Here is a 14653-nt window from a genome sequence, read left to right as displayed (position 1 = left end):
TTCTGTTCTTCCGCCAAGGAATAGTCAACACCACACAATGTAACGCTTGGCTGTCCATCACGTGCGTTTTATTTCCCATAAAGCCTATTGAGCTAGGGACACCTCTACTTTATACTTTCTTTTCTGTATGAATAGGGTTGCAATAGTCCTTCTGTGAATAAGGAGCCAGTCAATGATATTTTCACTGATCAGGTGGGAGATGAGATTTTTATTTTATTTTTTTAAAGATTTTATTTGACAGAGAGAGAGAGTGAGAGAGGGAACACAAGCAGGGGGAGTGGGAGAGGGAGAAGCAGGCTTCCCGCTGAGCAGGGCATGAGCAGGGGGAAAGGCAGAAGCAGACATCCCACCCCCACTGGGGGCCCCCATCCCAGGACCCAGAGATCATGACCCCAGCCAGAGGCAGACGCTTAACCGACTGAGCCACCTAGGCACCCTGCTTACGGTAGTTTTATTTTATTTTTTTAAAGATTTTATTTATTCTGAGAGAGAGAGAGAGAGAGAGAGCGAGCACAAGAGGGGGGTAGGGTCAGAGGGAGAAGCAGACTCCCCGCTGAGGGTGGGGGGAGCCCGATGTGGGACTCAATCCTGGGATTCCGGGATCATGACCTAAGCGGAAGGCAGTCGCTCAACCAACTAAGCCACCCAGACGCCCTTACGATAGTTTTAAAAACTTCCATGTAAGATCAATGTTTTAACTTGTTAGTGAAATCCAAAAACTTTGGAAAAGCACTTTTCTGTGGCACTGAGCACAGAAAAGGTAACTTAAGATACTCAATATATCTGCCTCCAAATTATTATCCATTCTCTGATGCAATGCATTTTGTTTAAGGTTTTATTTATTTGACAAAGAAAGAGACAGCGAGAGCAGGAACACAAAGCAGGAGGAGTGGGAGAGGGAGAAGCAGGATTCCCACTGAGCAGAGAGCCCGAAGTGGGGCTCGATCCCACTGGGATCATGACCTGAGCCGAAGGCAGACGCTTAATGACTGAGCCACCCAGGCGCCCCTGATGCAATGCATTTTTGTTGAGCATCTACTATACACCAGCCATTAGGCTGGGTGCTAGGGATACGATTTTAACCTCGCACAGTCCCTGTGGTGTTCACAGTCTAGCTCACATTTTAACTCAAAGACAAAAACAAAACAAAAAAACAGGTCATGACAATTCCATGTGCTGTGCTATTCTCTGGGAAGAACACTATGCTATGTCAACACAAGGGAGACACACACAGCCTGATCTTTCCAGTTAAATATTGCCGGAGTGAGAGGATCTATTGACTGTTGGAGAAAACATTCATGGAGTAAGGTTTCTCCTTTTAGCCTTAACTTCTTCCTGAGAATATTCCCCTCGTACCCATTTCTGCTTCCCTGCATGCCTCCCAGGGTCTGGTTTACCTCTAGATGGTATTTGTAACAACTCACAGCAGATTCAGGAAGGCCTTCTAACTCTGTAGAAAGACACTGCAGACACAACCCACCTCTCCCCACCAAACTGCTTTCATTATTTATTTACTTACTTTTTTTAATGTTTAGAATGCAACACAGCTTGCATATTTCAAAATAATAGCTTAAAATCCTCTCAAATTGATGAAAAATGTGGTTTTATAGGTTTAAGGGTCACAACAAGCCCCCCCCAATCTACATATAGATGTGTTTTACTAAAGTTGAGTAAGTCCAAGACATAAAGGAGATCTTAAGAACAGCCAAAGAGGACGCCTGGATGGCTCAGTCGTTAAGCGTCTGCCTTCAGCTCAGGTCATGATCCCAGGGTCCTGGGATTGAGCCCCGCATCGACCCCGCATTGGGCTCCCTGCTCAGCAGGAGGCCCATTTCTCCCTCTCCCATTCCCCCCTTCCTGTGTTCCCTCTCTCACTGTGTCTCTGTCAAATAAATAAATAAAATCTTAAAAAAAAAAATAGCCAAAGAAAAAAGACCAATTACTTATAAAAGAATGATGACTGGAAATTGCACCAATAGCAGGGCTCTCATTAGCAACATCGGAAGCCAGAGCTATTATCTTCAAAATACTGAGAAAAAAAAATCAACTGTCAACTGAGAATTGTTGACTAAAGGAATTACTTGGAAGAAGGAAAGTGATCACACAAGGAAGGAATGAGATGCAGAATCACTGGCAAAAAAAAAAAAAAAGAAAAAGTGGGTGAATTTAAACAAACTGTATAAAACAATAATATATTAATAGTGTTTGCATGAGGGAATCAACAAAACAAGAATATCAGCTGAGAAGCGGTGGCTGGAGTTAAAGCATTCCAAGCTGTCTGTATTATTGAGAGGAGAGATTTAAAAAAAAAAAAATTTATTTGACAGAGAGACACAAGCAGGGGGAGAGGGAGAAATAGGCTCCCCGCTGAGCACAGAGCCTGATGATGACGATGACGACGACAACTTGGGGCTCGATCCCAGGACCCTGGGACCATGACCTGAGCTGAAGGCAGATGCTTAGCCAACTGCCCACCCAGGCGCCCCAGGAGAGTAGATTTAGGGATAAATATGGGATTTTCTTAAGTATGTGTATTAAGAATTTAAAGGAAACCACCAAAAGAACATAATTCGAATATAACTCACAAAGCAACAAATGGGGAAAATAGGGAATATTAAAAAAATTAAGGAAAAACTAAAAAGAGCAGGACAGGACCAGTAGCTACCCCAGTCGAGGGAGGCAGAAGCCCAGGATGGGAAAGAGCTCATAAATACCTAGAAGTAAATTACAGCGTTCTAGCTCTCAAATTGGGGGACGTACCTAATATAGCCTCAAAATATATAATACAAAATTAGCAATTACAAGGGAAAATGGACAAATTTTCCATTTGGAAAATTTATATTTTCCAGAAAGGACTTATATACCTCTCTTAGTAATTAGCAGCTTAGAGACTTACATAGAAAGGACTTATATACCTCTCTTAGTAATTAGCAGCTCAGACAAAAGTTATACAGACATAAAAGATCTGTATGGAAATGTCATGATCTTGACCTGATCAACACATACCAAACTTTGCACCTAACAGAGAAAACACACTGTCTTCAAGCACAATTAAGACAATTACAAAAACCAACCACAGATGGGCCATGAACAAGTCTCAACAAATCAAAGAATCAATGGCATACACAGCATTCCTCTAACCACCATGCAATTAAGTTAAAACCAATGTTGGGAGACAATGGTCCATGGATAACATGCATTTCCACAAATCTTGTAAAAGGAGGCACTGACTGCTCTTTGTTCTAGACTATCTTTTAAAGATTGTAAAGCGAACTTTGCAAGACTCCCTTTGGAGCCAAGGGTAAGTTTGCTTACCATAGTAGTTCTCAAACTGGGGCGGTTTTGCCCACCGAAGATATTTGACAATGTCTAGAGACATATTTAGTGGACACAGCTGGGAGAAGAGGTACTACTGGCATGCAGTGGGCAAAAGCCAGGGATGCTACTAGACACCCTATAATGCACAGGGCAGGTCCCCACAACTAAGAAGTATCCAACCCCAACTGTCCACAGTGGCAACTCTGATCAACTCTGGCTTGTAGATATAATGTCTTCCTTTGGAACCAAGGGAAGTCATGCATCTTGTCTATTATAATAAAGGCAATACCTCCCTTAACGCAGGGGATGCTATTGCCCGCTATAACAGTTCCAGGTTTCCTAACCTCAGGGTCCCTTCTCCTATAATGCAACCCATTCCATATGCAGGCATCCACCTCAATCCACCCATGGGACTTGGGGGCAAGGGGAAGCAGTACAAATGGTGATCCTCTGGATATTGCTATTGCTGTAATAATCTGTCCTTTGTTTCTGAACTCCACAAATATAATGTTGAATGGAAAGCAAAACTGCGTAAGAACACATGCAGCATACCATTTATATTCTTTTATATATGGTTTAGTAATAGCTGCAAATATAGTAGAAATACAAAGACATCTGACTTCCACTAGGGGATGTAGGTAAGTATTAAAAAAAAAAGAATACACTCACCCTCTCAAAGGAAAGACTAGATAAACTACAATCTACAATACTTCTAAACCAATCAGAGCACTGTAGTCCCAGGACAACCTACTGGCCAAGAATCTAAGGAGAGGTAGGCACCAGAAGGGTAAGCAGAGTAGGGTCTCTTACCTGGGGTAGATGCAACAAGACACTTGTAATAGTTCAGTTAGGATGGTTAATGAGTTGGTGAAGGCCAGATGTGGGCTAGTGAGCTACTTGAGGACCAAAGAAATTGGGAGTTTGTGCCCTCTTATAGGTTTTTCTCTATAAGCTCATAGAAGAGATCAGAAAGAGCCCCAAGAAAAGTGTTATGGTGCAGACCTGAGAGAGGGTACAACAACCACAGCTGTACGGGCACGAATCCACTGGGATGCTTTCCCCTTAAAAAGCTTAATATTTAACCTGTAGGGGAGGGAACATGAAAAAGAAAATCTATGCTGGGGGGATGGGCAGGAATATTTGCTGGCTCCAGAACTACAAGGAAGGAAGAGCAGGAAAAATGAGAAGGCTACCCTCCTGAGACGCAGGGACATGACATCTGCCTAAACCTGAGGCCTAACCAGAACCAGGAACACTCCACCACCCACCTCCCAAGCTAACAAACTTCTAGAAACAAGTCAAAGTGGAGTATCGTTGTGAGAGGGACAGGAGCAGGAGAACAAAAAGGAGCATGCAGAGACCTCCTCTTGGGTGCAATGCAGAGAGAAGTTCTAAAGCTGAAGGCAGACATTGCTTGGCAAACGCACACCTGCTCTACACCCCAGGTATGACTACAGAATTTGATACCTGTGGTACACCAAAGGTAACCTTAGCAACAAACCTCAAACCAAGACCAAACCCCAACTAGATTAATTCATCCCTTACCTCCATTAAAGGCCTAGCAAGAGGAAAGGTATTTCCATTTCCAGATATAAATTTTATATACCTCAGTGTCTGCTATATCCTACACTAGGTTGGGTTTGAAAAAAAAATTGAAGTACATGAAAACATAACACACAAATGTGATCCAGATGTTGGCACAGGGAATTCAAAATAATTATGATTAATATGTTAAAGACTCTGATGGAAAAAATGAATAATATGCAAGATACGATGAGTAATTTCTACAAAGAGATAGAAACTATTAAAAAAAATCAAGTGAGATCAAAAACTAATGATGTAATGTATGGTGATTAACATAACAATAAAAAATTTAAAAAAATAAAAAAAAATCAAGTGAGGAATGCCTGGGTGGCTCAGTCAGTTAAGCATCTGCCTTCGGCTCAGGTCATGATCCCAGGGTCCTGAGATCAAGTCCCACATTGGGCTCCCTGCTCAGCAGGGAACCGCTTCTCTTTCTGCCTGCCAATCCCCCTGCTTGTGCTCTCTCTCTGACAGATAAATAAAATCTTTAAAAAAAAAATATCAAGTGAAAATGTCAGAAATGCAAAACACAATACCAGAGATGAGAAATGTCTTCACCTAGCTCACCAGTAGACTCAACACAGCCAAGGAAGAGAATTGGATAAGTCAGTAGAAACTACCCAACTTAAATACAAAGGAAAAACAACAGGGGATAGGAAACAAATTAAGACATCCAAGAGCTGCTGGACAATATCAAATAATCTAACCCACCCATAATTAGAATCCCAGGAAGAGGAGCATGCAATAGGAAGAAATAATCCCAAAAATTTTCCAAAAATAATGACTGACAGGAAACCACAGAGAAGCTCAGAGACCACCAAGGATAAATGCCAGACAAATAAAGAACACCTTAGCATATCATATTTTTAAAAACACAAAGAGAAAATCTTAAAGACAGCCAGAGAATAAAAGACATATGGAGGAACAAAGATAATTACAGTTAACTTCCAGTCAGAAATGATACAAAACAACATCAATGAAGTGCCTAAAGCACCAAAAGAAAAAAAAAAAACCTGTTAACCTACAGAAAATATTTTTTTTTTAATGAAGAGGAAATAAAGACTTTCTCAGAGGAAAACTGAGGGAATTAAGGGCTAGCAGACTTAGTCAATAAAAAAAAGCTGAAGGAAGTTCTTCAGACAGAAGGAATATGGTTATCAGACAGAAACTTGGGTTCACACAAAGAAGAGTGCTAGAAATGGAATAAATGTAGGTAAAATAAAATTAAACTTTTTCTCATTTTTAATTGCTCTAAAACAGAGATTGGCAAAAATTTTTTTTCTATAAAAGGCAAATATTTTAGGCTTTGTGGGCCTTATGGTCTCTGTTGCAACCACTTAATTCTCCTTAAAGTATGAAAGCAGACATTGGCAAAACATAAAGAAATGATTGTAGCTATATTCCAATAAAACTTTATGGGCACTGAAATTTTAGTTTCATGTAATTCTCACGTGTCATGAAATTTTTTTTTTATTTTTTTCAACCATTAAAAAATTTAAAAACCATTCCTAATTTACAGGCCATACAAAAAGAGGTGGCAGGGTGAATTTGGCCAATGGGTTTGCTTTGCTGACTTCTGCTCTGAAAGCCTACTGTACAAAGCAAAAGCAGCAGCAATGTGCTGTTTGTCTACAGGATGTATGAAAGTAAACTGTAGCACAATATCAAAGGGATGGGAAGGAGGAATTGAGAATATACTTTTGTAAAGTCCTCATCCTACATGTGAAGTGATACCTTATTATTTTAAGGTGGACTCTTAGTTACAGATGTATATTGTAAACCCTAGGTCAACTATGAAAAAAAATTTTTTTGGAAAAAATTTTAAATACATATAAATAATAAGTTCATAGAAAAGATAAAATGGTATCATTAAAATGCTTGGGTAACATGCAAGAGACAGAAAAAGAAGAAAAAAGTAAACAGAAAAAAATGAAACAAATAGAAAACAGTACACAAGATAGTATATTTTAATCCAACACATCAATAATCACATTCAGTGTGAATATACCTTAGAAGAGGTTGTTAGATTGACTGACCGAGCAAAATACCAACTATATTGTTTAAAAGAAATTCACTTTAAATATAAAGACATAAATATGTTAAAAGTGAAAGGATGAAAAAAGATGTAAAACTAAGCAAACAAACTAAGCAAAAGAAAGTGGGTGTAGCTATATTAATATCAAAGTAAACCAGAATAAGGAATATTATCAGCAATAAAGAGGAATTCTACATAATGATAAAGGGATCAGTTCCCCAAAACGTGCAATCCTAAAGGTGTACTGAGCTTACAAGAGAGCTTCAAAGCACGAGGCAAAAACTGATAGACCTGAAAGAGGAAACAGACAAATCCACAACTACAACTAGAGATTTCAATACTCATCTCAGTAATTGATAGAACAAGTAAACAGAAAATCATTAAGGATATGTAAAATCTGAACAACACTATCAACCAACTAACTGGCATTCATAGCACAATATCAGAGTATACATCCTTTTCAAGAACACACGGAACATTCACCAAATAGACCCTAGTCTGGGCCATAAAGCAAACCTTAACATATTAAAAAGAAATCATACAGGGCGCCTGGGTGGCTCAGTTGGTTGGGCGACTGCCTTCGGCTCGGGTCATGGTCCCGGAGTCCCGGGATCGAGTCCCGCATCGGGCTCCCTGCTCAGCGGTGAATCTGCTTCTCCCTCGGACCCTCCCCCCTCATGCTCTCTCTCTATCTCATTCTCTCTCTCAAATAAATAAAAAAAATCTTTAAAAAAAAAAAAAAAGAAATCATACAAAGTGTTTTCAAATAACAGTATTAAATTAGACATCAGTTAACAGAAAGATAGCTGAAAAATGCCCATTTATTTGAAATTTGAAAAACACACTTTTACATAATCCATGGTTCAAAGTGGATGGATCAATGGAAATTTAAAAATATTCTGAACTAGGGGTACCTGGGTGGCTCAATCAGTTAAGTGTCTGACTCTTCATTTCAGCTCACGTCTTGTTCAGGGTCATGAGTTCAAGCCCCATGTTGGGCTCCATGCTGGGCATGGAGCCTACTTAAAAATAATAATAATAAAATAAAAATAGGGGCACCTGGGTGGCTCAGTCGTTAAGCGTCTGCCTTCAGCTCGGGTCATGATCCCAGGGTCCTGGGATCCAGCCCTGCATCGGGCTCCCTGCTCCTCGGGAAGCCTGCTTCTCCCTCTCCCACTCCCCCTGCTTGTGTTCCCTCTCTCGTTGTGTCTCTCTCTGTCAAATAAATAAAATCTTTAAAAAATAATAATAATAAAATAAAAATATTTTGAACTAAGTGAAAATATATAAAAATTTGTGGAATACACCAGAGTGCTTACAGGGAAGTTTATAGCATTAAATGATTATGTTAGAAAAGAAAGTTCTCAAATCAATCATCTAAGCTTCATTCTTAAGAAAGTAGGTAAGAGTAAACTAAACTCAAAGCAAGCAGAATAATGAAGGCATAAATCAATGAAACTGAAAACAGAAAAACAATAGAGAAAAATCATTGAAACCAAAATTGTTCTTTGAAGAAAATCAATGAAATTGATAAACATCTACCTAAACTGACCAACAAAAAAAAGATACAAACTATATCAGGAACAAAAGCCGGTATCAGTATGCATCTCCTGAACATTAAAAAAAAAAACAAACAAAAAGAAACGCTACAGACAACTCTATGTTCATAAATTTGATGACACAGATGAAATAGATCAAGTCTTCAAACGAAACAAACTACCAAGTCACCCAAGAAGGAATTTATAATCTAAAAAGTCCTGTATCTATTAAAGAAATTGAATTTGTAGTTTAAAAACCTTTCACCAGGGGCGCCTAAGTGGCTCAGTAGGTTAAGCTTCGGACTCGATTTCTGCTTATGACCTCATGATCTCAGGGTCATGGGATGGAGCCTGGCATCGGGCTCTGCAGTCAGCACAGAGTCGGCTGGGGATTCTTTCTCTCCTTCTAGCTCTGCCCCTCCCCCCACTCACACGGGGTCTCTCTCTCTCTCTCTCTCTCTCTCTCTAAACAGATAAATAAAATTAAAACAAAACCTTCCAACAAAGAAAACTCCAGGCCCAGATGGTTTCTGTCAAATGTCTGAATTCTATCAAACATTTAAGGAAAAAAATAATACCAATTCTACACAATGTCATTCAGAAACAGAAAAGGTAGAAACAATTCCCAACTCATTTTCAGACCCACATTACTCTAGTGCCAAAACCAGACAAAGGCATCATAAAAACACAACAGACCAATATTCCTCATGAATATAGATGCAAAAAGCATCACCAAAACATTAACAAAGCAATCCAGAAATACATAAAAAAGGATAATACATCATAGCTTGTAAGGTTTATCTTGGCAGTGTCTGCTTCACATTTGAAAATTAATCAGTGTAATTCACTATAATAACAGACTAAAGAAAAGCCATGTGATCATCTCAATGGATGCAGAAAAAGCATTTGACAAAATTCATTCATGACCAAAACAGACAAGCAAACAGAAACGCTCAGCAAACCAGGAATAGAAGGGAACTTCCTTAACCTTATAAAGAGAATCTACAAAAATTCTACAGATAACATACTTAATGGTGAAGACTGAATGCTTCTCTTCCAAGACGGGGAACAAGGCAAGGATGTGCTCTCTTACTGCTACTATCCAATACTACGCTGGTGCAGTAAGGCAAAAAAAAAAAAGAGAGAGAGAGAGAGAGAGAGAAAAGCCACACAGATTGGAAATACAGAACTGTTTCTATTCCAGCCATGACTGTTTACAGAGAAAATCTCAAAGAATCTATAAAAAGGATCCTAGAACTAGTAACAGTTCACCACGTTTATAGGATACAAGGTCAATACATAAAAATCAGTTGTATTTCTATCTGCTGGTAATAAACAATGGAATTTGAAATTTTAAAAACAATACCATTTAAATAACATTCCCAAAATGAAATGGTTAGGTTTAAATCTAACAAAATATATGCATGATCTGTATGCTTAAAACTATAGAACACTAATGAAACTCAATCCCAATAAATACTCCATCAGGCTTTTTTGTAGGTATCAACAAGCTCACTGTAAAATTTATAGGGATAAGTAAAAGAACTAGACTAGTCAAAGCAATTTTGAGAAAGATGAACAAAGTTGGGGGACTCACACTACCCAATTTCTAAACTTAATATAAAGTTGTAGTGTGATACCAGTGAAAGGTAGACACGTAGGGGCGCCTGGGTGGCCCAGCTGGTTAAGCGACTGCCCTCGGCTCAGGTCATTATCCTGGAGTCCCAGGATCGAGTCCCACATAGGGCTCCCTGCTCAGCAGGGAGTCTGCTTCTCCCTCTGACCCTCTTCCCTCTCGTGGTCTCTCTCAAATAAATAAATAAAATCTTTAAAAAAAAAAGGTAGACACGTAGAAGAATGGAACAGAATAGAGAACCCCGAAACAGATCCACACAACTAATTTTTTTTTTAAAGATTTTATTTATTTATTCGAGAGAGAGAATGAGAGATAGAGAGCATGAGAGAGGGGAGGGTCAGAGGGAGAAGCAGACTCCCTGCTGAGCAGGGAGCCCGATGTGGGACTCGATCCCGGGACTCCAGGATCATGACCTGAGCCGAAGGCAGTCGCTTAACCAACTGAGCCACCCAGGCGCCCCACACACAACTAATTTTTGACAAAGGTGCAAAAAATACAATGTCTGACAAAGGACCTGTATCCACAATCAAGAACCCTCAAAACCAAATAAGGAAAATAGTAAGTGGAGATTTGAACCTCTTTCCTAAAAATATATAAAGATGGCAAATAAATATATGAAAAGATGCCCAACATATTAGTCATGAGAAAAATGCAAATTAAAACCACAAGATAGCACTATGTACCTAGAACTGCTAAACTGAAAAAACAAGAACAAAAATTGGTGCTAACAAGTTAGCTGGCGAGGATGCAGAATGGCCAGAACTCTCATATGTTCCTGGTGGAAGTACAAAATGGTAGTCAGTTTAGAAAACATTTTGGCAATTTCTTGTAAATTTAAATATATGCCTACCTTATGACCCAGTAATCCTACGTGTTTACCAAGAGAAATGAAAACATGTTCACACAAAAATCAGTAAATGAATGTTTACAGCAGTTTTATTTATAATCGCCAAAAAATGGAAACAACCCAATGTCCTTCAGCTAGTAAATAAATGAACAATGGTACATCTGCACAATGGAATACTACTGATGATAAAAAGGAGCAAACTATTGATTCACCCATCATGGAAGAATCTTCAGTGCCCTTTGGTAAATGAAAGAAACCAGACCCAAGACTACATATTGTAGAATTCCATTTATACGAAACTCTTGAAAAGAAAAACTCAGAAAACATATCAGCAGTTGCCATAGGTTGGAGGGAATGGTTGACAACAAAAGGACAGCATGAGAAAATTTTGGGGGTGATGTAACTGTTGTGTATCAAACTGTGGCTGTGGATACCTGTCAACATTTGTCAAAATCCACAGACCTGCACACCACAAAGTGTGAATTCTACTGAATGTAAATTTAAAACAAACAAACAAATCCACCAGCATGTGAAAGATGGAACGCATACTACAGCAAATGAGTCTGACTGTATTACCAATGAATCACATAGCCACACTGAAGGGGGTGGGTATGAAAGAAGTGGATCTAAATAGCTTTGGAAGATGTCTTGAGTAAATACTGAACACTAAAAAGAACTGTGAACAAATATTGTACTCTAGTTGGCAAATTTGTTTCTCACAGAGGTATGGTTCAGCAATTCTGAAATCAACTTATATGTAACTAGGATTGAATAAGCAAGTTATTGTGGATAACAAGAGTCAGGTTTCCTGCTGTTAGAAATACAGAGAGATGGCTCGAATGAATTCTATGGTGCTGACTGGAGTTGGAGAGACTCGTGGTTTTCGTTTTATGGATATAGAAATAAAGACATGTATGTGCATTGGTTAGTATACTATATACATTTCCTAGCTTTATCCTCTGAAAGGGACTAACGGCAGTAGCAACGAGCATAGCTACGAACCAGAATTTTGGTTTTCTTTTTTTTTTTTTAAAGATTTTATTTATTTATTTGAGAGAGAGAGAGAATGAGAGATAGAGAGCATGAGAGGAAGAGGGTCAGAGGGAGAAGCAGACTCCCCGCTGAGCAGGGAGGCCGATGCGGGACTCGATCCCGGGACTCCAGGATCATGACCTGAGCCGAAGGCAGTTGCTTAACCAACTGAGCCACCCAGGCGCCCCGGTTGTTTTTTTTTTTTTTTTAAGATTTTATTTATTTATTTGACACAGAGAGAGAGCGAGCACAAGCAGGGGGAGAGGGAGAAGCAGGATCCCCGCTGAGCAGGGGGAGCCGATGTGGGACTTGATCCCAGGACCCCGGGATCATACCTGAGCCGAAGGCAGTCACTTAACGACTGAGCCACCCAGGCGCCCAGAATTTTGGTTTCTAAATACCATTGTCCAATGAAGGGAGCTAGAGCTCCTTGGAAAAAAGGTTGATTCCAGGGCTTGGGCAAGGAAATAGAAGATGAACCTGGGGCATCTTGTGCTAGGAAGTAATTAAGGACTAAAAAACAAACAAAAACAGAAAGCAATGTTGAAAGGGCCTAAGAGCCAACACGAAAGAGCTCCCAGTGGCCAAATTTAGAACACCTGAGCAAATAAATAATAGTACTGGATTATAGCCCACAAATAAGATCCATGAATCTATACTAACATAAATAAGTAACTCAATAAATAAACAAATGAGAAAAGAGGCAGCTCTTACACAATTCCAATTAATACATGTGGAAGGTATGAGAAAAACAAAATCACTGCCACATGGCAAAGTTATGCCATTTGCAAAACATGCCATTTGCAAAGTATCTCCCCCCCCAGATATTTATTACAAAGGCAAAATGGTTAATTTTACAGTAGAGAAAGCCAGCAGATACCACCTTAATCAAGTGATCAAGGTCAACATCACCTACCCCCCAACAGGATGTACTGAGAAGGGCAGATCTGTGTGTTGTCCTTTCCAATAATGCAGAACTTTGAGAAAACAATAGATAAACCTTCAAAATAACAGATTATTACTCCTTCAAAATAACAGATTCCTTCAAAGTAACAGATTATTACTCCTCAAAAGTATCAAGGTCACAAACAAGGAAAGACTGAGATACTGTCACAAATTGGAAGAGATTAAGGAGTCCTGACAACTAACAGAATTTGTGGTCATGCATTAGATCCTGAAACAGAAAAAGGATATTACAGGAAAAACTCATGAGATTCAAATAAAAAGTCTACAGTTTAGTTAACATAACCTAGGTGAATGCCTTAGTTTTGATAATTGTTTTATGGTTATGTAAGATGTTAACATAAAGGAAAGCTGTGTAAAAGGTATACTGAAACAATTTTTGCAATTTTTCTGTAAATTTAAAATTATCTCAAATTAAAATGATCAGTTAAAAATAAGGGGCGCCTGGGTGGCTCAGTCGTTAAGCGTCTGCCTTCAGCTCAGGTCATGATCCCAGGGTCCTAGGATCGAGCCCCACATGGGGCTCCCTGCTCTGCGGAAAGTCTGCTTCTCCCTCTCCCACTCCCCCTGCTTGTGTTCCTTGTCTCATTGTGTCTGTCAAATAAATAAATAAAATCTTTAAAAAATTAAAAAAAAAATAAGGGGCGCCTCAGTGGCTCAGTTGGTTAAGTGTCTGCCTTCAGCTCAGGTTATGATCCCAGGGTCCTGGAATGGAGCCCTACATAGGGCTTCCTGCTCAGTGGGGAGCCTGCTTCTCCTCCCTTTGCCCCCCACCAACCCCAGCTTGTGCTCTAATATATAAAATCTTAAATACGTACATACATACATGGCAATGCCAAGAATCAAATTCAGGATCACAGCTAATTCTTGTGTAGAGGTAGGTGAATGAAATCAGGGAGCTATGCTCAAGACACTTCAAGTGCCTGAGGCAGGTTTCTTTCTTAGGCTATGTGGATGGTACATGGATATTTTTTAAAATTATGTTTATATGCCTGAAATAGCTCGTAACTTCTTTGAAAAGTTTCAGACTTTTAAACTGGGTACAGGCACATCTGCTTATAATTTATTCATTCATTCAATATTTAACAAGTACCTATTATAAAATGTATTCCTGTCCTTAAGAAATCCAATTTCGGCCTCTACTGAGACTCAGTCCTGCTTCTCCTGTGCTGGTTGTAGGCCAGTCTTTCTTACAGCTACTCTAGTCTGCCACTGTAGCAAGAAAAGCAGCCACAGACAGCACACACATGAAAGGATGTGGCTGTGTTCCAATGAGTTATTTACAAACATAGGCTACATGTAGCTTGCTGACCCATGATTAACAGACTGTAGAGAATTTAGACAGCTTTAACTAAAACTAACACACCATAGGGTGGAGCTATGACCATGCTTTCATACTTGGCAAACATTTCATATATGAAAACAAATGCACTTCCAATAGTAGATGCAGCTGTACCCACACGTCTTCCCAACTCACTCGGAAATGATTACATGCCAATTTCACACCAAGTGTCAGATACTCATCAAAAACAGGAGAAGCAGATGGGATCTTTAAGATGGGCATTTCAACCTTGAAACTGAGCAACTCACTCCATTATTCCAGAAAAGACCTTGGGAAACCCCCCTCTGCTTGTTTCTCCAAATATTTGATAATTAAAACAATTTGGTTATTTTAGCTTTTATTCTAGGCTCTGAGTATA

The sequence above is a fragment of the Callorhinus ursinus genome, unplaced genomic scaffold (assembly GCF_003265705.2).
Source record: "Callorhinus ursinus isolate GAN/ISIS: 27379988/994484 unplaced genomic scaffold, GSC_fseal_2.0 scaffold57, whole genome shotgun sequence".
Classification (NCBI taxonomy): Eukaryota; Metazoa; Chordata; class Mammalia; order Carnivora; family Otariidae; genus Callorhinus; species Callorhinus ursinus.
The sequence above is the reverse complement of the archived record's forward strand: the minus strand, read 5'-3'. Positions refer to the sequence as shown.